Source organism: Alexandromys fortis, unplaced genomic scaffold (assembly GCF_014885135.2).
Source record: "Alexandromys fortis isolate MF-2015 unplaced genomic scaffold, M_Fortis_MF-2015_v1.1 scaffold_188, whole genome shotgun sequence".
In the NCBI taxonomy this organism is placed as follows: Eukaryota; Metazoa; Chordata; class Mammalia; order Rodentia; family Cricetidae; genus Alexandromys; species Alexandromys fortis.
Window position 1 is genome coordinate 1,949,350 of NW_026068159.1, and position 9,874 is coordinate 1,959,223.

At 35.6% G+C, this 9,874-nt stretch overlaps 1 pseudogene; it reads right to left on the reverse strand.

Moving 5' to 3' along the window:
• Positions 1 to 2,448: 2,448 nt before the first annotated feature.
• Positions 2,449 to 3,771, reverse strand: LOC126491739 (hsc70-interacting protein-like; annotated as a pseudogene).
• Between the last annotated feature and the right edge of the window lie 6,103 nt (positions 3,772 to 9,874).

Sequence of the window (9,874 nt, forward strand, 5' to 3'; positions counted from 1 at the left end):
CTCTCCTATCCAAAGAGCAGTCATGGTTCCCTGCCCTGTGGAAAGTCCAAGGTCCTCCCCCCTCCGTCCATGTCTAGGAAGGTGAACATCCAAACTGGCTAGGCTCCCATCAAGCCAGAACATGAAGTAGGATCAAAACCCCTTGCCATTGACCTTGGCTTCTCATCAGTCCTCATTGTTCGCCATGATGAGAGAGTCCGGTTTTATCCCATGCTGTTTCAGTCACAGTCCAGCTGGCTTTGGTGAGCTCCCAATAGATCAGCCCCACTGTCTCAGTGGGTGGGTGCACCCCTCGTGGTCCTGACATCCTTGCTTGTGAAGAACAGAAAATCTTAAAGGACTAAAGGGTGAGGAAGATGAAGTAACTTTTTATTTATTTATTTATTATATTTTTATAAGGTATCTGACTCTAGAACCTATTTCATTCCATGGCGTTGATTTTTTCTTTATACACTCTTTCAGAGTTGGTAAATGACAATAATGCAATGAAATACAATGATGTTGGATGAAAAAATATTTTAAGTGAAAAATGAAATTAATAAGAATGCTATTCTTATCCTTTGTTTTCTTTCACTAAAAAATAAATATTTATTATGTATACATTATCTTAAAAGTCTGTTACTTTATAAGTTACACCATAGTTTAAGACATATGGGTACAGTTGATGCATGATATATTAAAGTATAGAAATAGACAGCAGTGTGCCCCTCAACTGTACAGATATTGAAATATAAGTAAAAGTAATGACCAGTTAGGTGGTTACTGTGGAATAACTTTTCCAATTTTTAGTCTATCTATCTATCTATCTATCTATCTATCTATCATCTATCCTCCTACCTACCTACCTATTTACCTACCTAGAGATAGGCTTACTAGGAAGCAACTAATGTTAAATGGACTATTGTGGCAAATCAATGATCCATTTATAGGATTAATTTTTGAAACAATTGAAAAGAGATTTCTCCCTCTCCAAATAAGGTGGCAAACATCTCCAAACCATAAAGATAGCTTTTTTCAAAGACTCCATCTTGCCAGAATATTAAACATGGACATCTGGGTCTCCAGACAGAGAAGCAAACAAACAAAATCTTTGATAGTTTAGCCATCTAGTCTATTGTGTGATAGGGAGAGGAGCACCCACCCCCAGCAGCAAGCAGTGTTTGGTTAGGTTGGTCAGTATTACCACACCCTATAGATTTGCAAACTGAGTATATATTTCCCATATGCCCCTTCCTTCATATCACTTTTTCATGTTAGCCTTTAATATCTAGTAGTTTCATTTGTTTGCCTGTTTGCTTGTTTTATAAAGAGAATGAGAAAGGGATTTAAGCAAGTGGGAGGATCTGAGAGGTGTTGGGGACAGGAAATTATGATCAGACTATATTGAATGAAAAATATTTATTTTCAACAAAATATGAATATTTAAAATATATGCCTCTCTAACGAGAGGCAAAGAAGCATAAATGTATGGAAGCCTCAAATTACAATATTTTATACCCTAACATTTTAGATAATAGTCTACCAGATGCCTGCCCACATAGTAAACTGCCTCCTAGTAAATGAAACCTTGAGGTTTCAATTTTGTAGACAAAAAGGCTATAATAATGCCATTCTATTATTTGTCAAGCTGATTCATATTGTTGCTGGCTCACATAAATATCAAATTTTATTTTTTTCAAATTTACAGATGAGACAAAAATATATACAGAGGCTTAGTAATTTGAACAGTCACATATTGAGAATATAACATAGACAATCAGAAACTTTGATAGTTTAGAAATCCAGCCATCTAACACACACATATTAAGAAAATATATTAAGAAAATTATCTATTTATCTATCTACCTATCTATTCATACATCTATCGATATGTTAAAAAAAGAGGTTATGAGTTTGAAAGAGAGCAAGAGGGAGAGAGTACATGAGAGAGTTTTAAGGAATAAATGATTTAATTAATTATAACTTCATAGAATAAGAGAATTTTTAATTAAAAATATCCAGTCACAACAAACCAAAACATTTGAATTAGGCAACATGGAAATGAAAGAAAAAATGACACTACCTACTAATAAGAGGTATTAAAAATTGAAGAAAAAAATTCCCAATCTTCTTTCAACAGTTACATCAAAGTGTGATAAAACCTTCCACACTTGAGGCTTTTGGAGAGACAGTTCATATTATAAACATGAAAACTTTGTCCTTCTGTTTCAAGTCTTTGTGTGTGTGTGTGTGTGTGTGTGTGTGTGTGTCCAACTCAATCAACTTAAATGAGTTTTATTTACTTCCCACTAACAAATCTTTATTTCCATTCATGGGATCAGTAAGTCGACCATATTCAGCTTTCTTGCCCAGTAATTCAAAGGAAAAACTCAAAAAGATTAGTAAAGAAAAATGGAGGAATTAATACCCCCTAAATTTTTAAAAAATATGTTTAAGGTTGAAAAATGTTTATAATTCCTAGTAGAAAAACATTATCTGAATGAAGACCCTAATGGCAAACCACTGTAAAATGCTTCAGCCGCATTTGATGCAGAAGGGTAGGGATAGTCTTCGAAGCACCCCAGCTCTCCTGATGAGGTCAGAGGTACACTGGTTTGTATTATTGCAACATCCAGTGAGTGAGCTAAGCTGCTCTTTATTCAGCAAGGGCTCTGTTTGACATTACGCTTGACCTCCAAACTTGGCTGACAATTTACTGATGAGATTCATGACCTTTGGGTTCTTCTGATATTTTGACATATTTACTGGGTTCTGGGCCACATCCTGGAAAGCCACCAAGACTTCTGGATCCTGCATTGCTGCAAGAACCTCGGGGTCACTGAGGATTTCATTGAGTCCAGGCATTCCTCCCATCCCAGGCATGCCCCTTCCCATTCCAGGCATTCCTCCAGGAAAATTACCAGGCATTCCCCCAGGAAAACCACCTGGAAAAGAGCCATACTGAGCCCCAGACTGGCTTCTGGCTTCCTCTTCCCTTTGGGCTCTTTCATGCTCTTCTCGAGCCTTCTTCACCCTTTCTATTCTTTCTTTTATCTCTCGCTCTTCACGGTTTCGCTCATATTTTCTCTGATGTTCAGCAACTTTTTGAGCCCGAGGTTGAACCTCTTTCAGCATTGCACTGGCATCCTCGTCATAGTCCAGTTTACAGGCAAGGGCTGGATCATGAGCTGCTCTTCCCAGGGACCTAAGAGACTGTGTGCTTTCCCTTGCCACTTGTATGGCTGAGCTGAATCAGGGTTTATCTCAATGGCTCTGTCACAGTCTCGGATAGCAGCATTTGGCTTCTGTAATTTGACGAACACACTGGCTCTCTTGGCATGCAGAATAGCCAAGCGAGGATTTAGCTTGATGGCATCAGTGAACAAGTCAATTGCTTTCTGCAGCTCACCATACCATCATTAGGGCTTCAATGGCAGCCCCCTTCTTTTCATTTGTTTGATCCATCATCTCCTCAGTTATCTCTGCATTTTCATCTCCCATCTCTTGAGGGTTATCAGTGTCTGGTTCAATTACACCTTCACTGTCAATTTCTGAATCACCCTCCTCACTTGATGGTTCATCCGTCTTTATGCTTTCCTCTGTCTTATCATCTCTTTTTTCTTCCTTGACATTTTCTTCTGATTTAGTTTTGAGAGTAGCAGGTGGTACTTTACTTCCCATGCTCTCCACCCACTCCCTCAGGAAACGCATTTCCTTGGTGTGCAGGTCGCTTGGATCCTGCTTACACATCTTCACGAAGGCCCGAAGCTCGTTCACTTTGCGGGGATCCATGGTCGGAAGGCGGGAGGCGAGGGGCGGCTGTGGAGGCCCGGGCACGGCTGAACGTGACCGAGTGGAAGGGGGCCTCTGTTTCAAGTCTTATGTGACTTTTGATTTTTTGTTTTGATGGTCCATTTGTGCAGGACTTTTTAACTCTTAAGTTGTATCCATTCAGCATTCATTTCTATAAACCATTGAAGAATGCTTCTCATTTCTGGCCTCTTTCCTGTCTTTTCCTGCATTACATCTGCTTTGTTCATCTACATGCTCCCACCTTTACCATCCTGAGATTCAGTGACTATGTGTTGGACTCTTCGAAATCACGTACCAAAATAAAATCTTTCTCCCTTTCGTTATTCAAACCAAGTGTTTCTTCACAGTGTTACATGTTGAGCAACAAACAAGGAAAATAATGAAATGGAAGAGTCAATTGAAACAGGTAAGCAAATATAAGGTACAGAGAAACCCTTTGTAGGACTATTAATTTATATGTGAACTTGAATGGAATGAACTATATTTAGATAGTTGATGAAATTTCATCTGCAATTGATAGATTGAGGGGAAATGTGTATTCTCACTTTTGTGGGAGGGCACTGTCTAATCCATTGATGGACAAAATAAAGAACGGAAGAAAGGCAAATATCGTCCCTGCTTAAGTTAGTAGCCATAGTTTCCTTTAAGTTGATATTGCTGTTAATGGTTCTTAACATTTTAAGCTCAAAGTAATATAAAATTGTTCACCTAAGAGGCTTTAAGTTTAGAGTGAAGTTATACTACCATTCCCTTGGGCCACTAGCTTCAAGAGTATAAACCATAGGATGTATCAGTCTCCATAATGTTATAAAGAAAACACCACAGTAAATCTCTGTCTACATTCCTATGTATATGGAATTTAGTATCTTTCCTATAAAATCCCCAAGTACTACACTTCAGCAAGTTATTTATGTTGTCCTAAGAGGTTTGTAACTAAGCTTAACAGACTCAAGAACCCAGAAGAAAACAGTCAGAACGTTCAATTGAGCTAAAATCAATTTACTAAGCTGTCAACTGGTAAAAGTCTACAAAAAAAGTTCAAGTGAAATAAAAAGTAATTAAATTTACTTATTTAATACTAACATGCTTAGAAAGGTCATTCTTTTACATTGGCTTAAGGAGAGAATGTATGGAAATAAATATCATTGTATGTATTGTATATCTATTCAAACTTTAAAAATTACTCTGTCAGTTTCATACATGCATTTCTTTGGTTTTAGTTGTTCTCTCTCATTAGCTTCTCTAATTCCCGCTCCCTTTTCAGCTGAAACCTTTCTTAAAAAGAATCCTTCCTCTAAATTTCTTGTCTTATTTTTGTGCGCATTTAATCAGAGTGATAGAACAGATATTTACACTTTATCACTCATTCCCTGTCATCTTAGTAAAAGAAAAGCCTCATGTTTCTAGAAACAAGTGGTAAGGTAGGTCAAATAAGGCTTATTGGCTAATAAGGAAAGAATTTGAATCACTCTGTTTTAAAATATTTAAAACATCTGAAAGAAAATTAATGCATCACTCAGATTTTAGACAGTAAAAGGTGTATTTTGATTATAACATCTAACTATTATTCCTCTGGAACACTTATACATTCATTTTAGTGTACTTTCTTTTCATTGTCTTCCAATTCAGTTACTAAGGACAATCAAAATCCTAATAAAGGCTCATTTCTCTCAGACTGCTCGACCAGACAGCGCTAATCAAAGATATTATCAGTCTCACCCCAAATCACCTAGAACCTATAATGCTGCAGTATGAAAGCATGTAACCAATGTTGGGTTTGTGTTAAGTATGGAATCTTGTGATTATTTTTCTTTCTATTAAGAATGTTTCCTAAAAATGAATTTAAATCTTCTACATCATATAGCAGCTTGGTAACATTTTCTCACATAATGAAAACTCATATAGTGAGCATGAGCCAAAATGTTGGGGAACAGATTTAGTTATATCACATCTTACTAAAAGCAACTTCTCTGACTCACATATGAAGAAGTAATAGGTTGAGGGAATAGGAAGTTCACCTTCTAGCCATTTCACACCTAGAATAAGAAAATGTGCCACAAGTTATAGTCATTAATATATTTGAAATAATTTAGTGAAATAATTATTACATGGACTGTGCAAATGGCTACTTTGTGTAACGGTGTAAGCGAATGCAGACAGATTGTCAAAATATAGACAGCTTTAATGGAGGAATAGACTTACAGAACCACTGTTCCCGCAGAGACCAGGAAAGCAGAAGCAAGCACTGGGAGGACTCTCACCAAATTTATAGGCAAACTTTAGCCTGAGGCGAACACGCCCCCTAAGGGGTGGGACTTATCCCTACAACTTTGGGTTAAATGGTTCAGAGACACTGAAGAATAGAAAATGAGAAATCAATTACAATCAATCAATTGTAAATGTGTCAGTATGCAATCTGAAGTAGGCAGTAAGAGTACTAACATACCTATTTTCTGCACTGAAAAGAAAACTATGCAGAGGTATAAGGAGGAGGAACCATCCTTAATAATAAGATAGAGCTATAGGCATTACAATTCATAGTCATTCAGGTCTACTAAAGCTACATTTGAAAATTGGCACCTTGATATATGAGAAGAAAATGTCCATATTATATCCTGAGGATATTGGATATGTATAGTATCCTAGACCAAATGGCGTGGCTGATATTAAAGTCTCTCCCTATTTATGAGAGATTACTTTTATGGTAAGATAAAAAGATCACTATGCATAAAAGTCAGACATCAGTTGTTTAATATAAACTTAGGCAAAGGGGTAAACTTTAATTTGTCAAAGACTGTTAGATAAATGACATCTAAGGAAATCCAAAAATATCTACTTTTGAAGTAGAAATATATAAGATCTCAGTAATAAAGAGTTATCACTAACATTTATTTCCATATGGATTATCAGGATAAATATATTCACTTCTTCAGTTTAATCCTTAGATATATCTAATATGTTGGGAAACTAATACTGAATTGCAAGTTGTGGAATTAACATTCTTGAAGACAGGAATACCAAGTATAAATATTTGAAAATACACACATATATGACTAAAATGAAAAAAAATTACTATCATTAAGATATTGTCATTTTTAACATGTAGTAGGGTAAACTCAATTCAGAAAGACAAATATTACATGCCTCTCTCATATGCATAGCTTAGATTTTAGCCTATAAGTGGGTGTATTGTGTGTGTTCAGTTCACAAAACTGAAAAGAAACTATGAGGGAGAAAGAAGTCTTAGGAGATCTTGAAAATGTGATTATAATATATATTACATGAAGGTGGAAAGGTAATTAATAGGAGTGTAAAATCATGAGTAGAGAGTAAGAAAGATAAGGAGAAGAGGAGGGGTGAAGTACCACCACCAACAAATTATACATGGTAAGGTCATAATAAAAACCATTAGTTTATTTCAGTTAAAGATAAAAATTATTTTAAAGACATAGAATAGCTGAATGTTTTTGCAAACACAACACAGAATTATCCTGCCTACAGGGAATTTACCTTATATATAAAGACAAACACAGAGACTGAAATCTGAAGGATGAAAAATTTCATTCACACAAATAGAACCTGAGAAGCAGTAGCAGTTACCTTCTACTTGACAAAATAGTCTTTAAAATAAATACGATAAGAGACAAAACAAAGTTTATTGCATAATTATCAAAGGATTAGTTTATCAGTAAGATGTACAATAGTTTTTGGCAATTCCATCCAGCGTCCTCATGCCCACTCATCAACTTCTTCCTTTGTACTTCTCAACATCGTTTCATTCTTTCTTGCTGGACCTCTGATTTTCATAATCTCATTTTATTGATTTCACATATGAGAATAAATGTGGTATGACAAAAAGATCAATAAAAATTCTGTGTCTGGATTATTTACTTAATAGCATGATCACTGATTACATCAGTCTTTCCAAAATGACATTGTCTCATTATTTTAGTGATTGAAAAACAATACACTAGCTGTACATGTGCATATTTTCTTCATCCTTTACATGCTAGATGAACATGTAAATATATTCTACAGTTTATCATTTGTGAATAGTGCTACAACAAACAGGAGTCTGCAGAGCCTATTGTTCACAATAAGTGAGTAGCTTTTGGTTTACACCTAGGAATGACATAGTTGAATCATATATCAATTATTTTTATAGTCTGAAAAAAACTTACACACCATTTTTCAGAGTGACTGTAGTGGTTTATGTTCCTAACAACAATCTATAGGAACACTTTTTCCCTCATATCCTTGTGAACATTAATTTTATACACATGAATAGAGAGATGGATGTTCTATGTAGTTAAGACTGGAATATCCCTAATGCAAAAAGTGATAAATAATTTTTATTGTTAACTTTATGTGATTTAGAATAGTTTAGCAAGGATGCAAAAAAGAACACATATAGAAGTATTTATACAAAAATTTAACCAAGAAGGAAAGCTCCACAGAGAGGATTTTGTGATCAGGGGTCCAACAATGAGCAGAAAGGATAAAATTGCTCTTTCCTAACTCTTGCTACATATAACCAGATGCTTCACAAACATGAGGCCCTACTTACCCCAAAATGATGGAATGTACCTTAGAAGTCAAAGTCAAAATATCCTTTTCTTCCATTAAGTTTATTTTTTTTTTGTCTTACACTTTGTTACAGTATAAGAAAAGCAAAGTGTAAAAGAAATTTGGAACCAAGAAGTAGGGTGGTACATTGTCTACATGATGGTAGTTTTACAGTCATTCACAATGACAGATTTACAGGTGGATCAACCTCTTTACCAAGGTTTATGAAAGTGTATAGGGCCAAACGATGGGGGAAGTTAGTTTTTTTGCAAGGAGGACTTACATTGCCAATGTATGAAGTTATAAAGGTGATACGTTATTGTATGGCATGTTCTTCAGAAATGCAATATTTTCTCTAAACTGACATAATTGTCCCAAAATGGAACAGGAGGATCAAGAGCTTCACATAGCAAACAAAATCTGTGAAGAATAGCAGCTTAGAAGATTTCTGAGACCCTCCCTTTTAACATGTTAAAAGGAAGGAGGCAGATTCTGGACATGGAGACTGACTAACCAAACTAGAAAGAAGGAGATTTGACAGCAGAGCTGCTTGCAAGTTCCAGAGATATCACTAGGGTTGCTAATTTTGGAATTTGCTAGACATATTGAGTTGATCATTCTGGTGATATACTGCTATGAAGCACATAACCCCTTACAAATATTCCTATTAGGAATCCCAATCACCATGTGGTGCTTGTATAATTTGAAAGGCTCTAAAGATCTTAGTAGCTCTTCTAGACAAAACCAAAGTTAATGAATTTTCACAGAAACAAAGCTGTCCTGTAAGAAAATACTGATCACTTCACTATGGAAGGCGCGGGGGGGGGGGGTTGGATGATGCTGGAGGATGATGCTGGTGGATTGACATGACAGTTAAAGAAGAAATGCCTGAGTCCTTGAGACAAAGGGGGGAGTTTTGTGATCTAAAGTGATATTTAGGAGTGTCACAGTGAAAATGGGTAGACATGAGGCAGTTAATTGTCATTGTCAACTGGATTTATAATCTCTTAGAAATTATCTCTGGCCATGTCTGTAGAGACATTCCCAAAGAGGATTACATGAGAAAGAAAGACTCATCCTAAACATTGCCTGTAACTTCTCATTAGCCTTGGTATGAAACTCAATAAAAAAAATGAGTTAAGAAGCAGAATTCTTTTCAAAACTTCTCTGACAAATGGCATAGAGAAAGTGAATTTCTGTAAGTAAATTGCGGTGTGTGTGTGTGTATCTTTCTGTATAAAACACTACTCCAAATAGATAAGTGATCCTTTTTTGGAAACTGAATTTTTTATTTACACATTGATATAGTTTTAACCAAGAAAGAAAACTGAAAAGAATTTATAGAAAAATGGATTGATTTGGAAGAGCACATGTTATAGTAAGTAAGCAAGACTCAAGAAAGCAAATATCACATTTCTCTTATACATAGAAGCAAAGAAAGATATCCAAAGAAAAAAAATGATTTGCTAAGATGAAAGGGAGCAAAGAGAATGTTAGTGATTCTAAGAGAATGCTA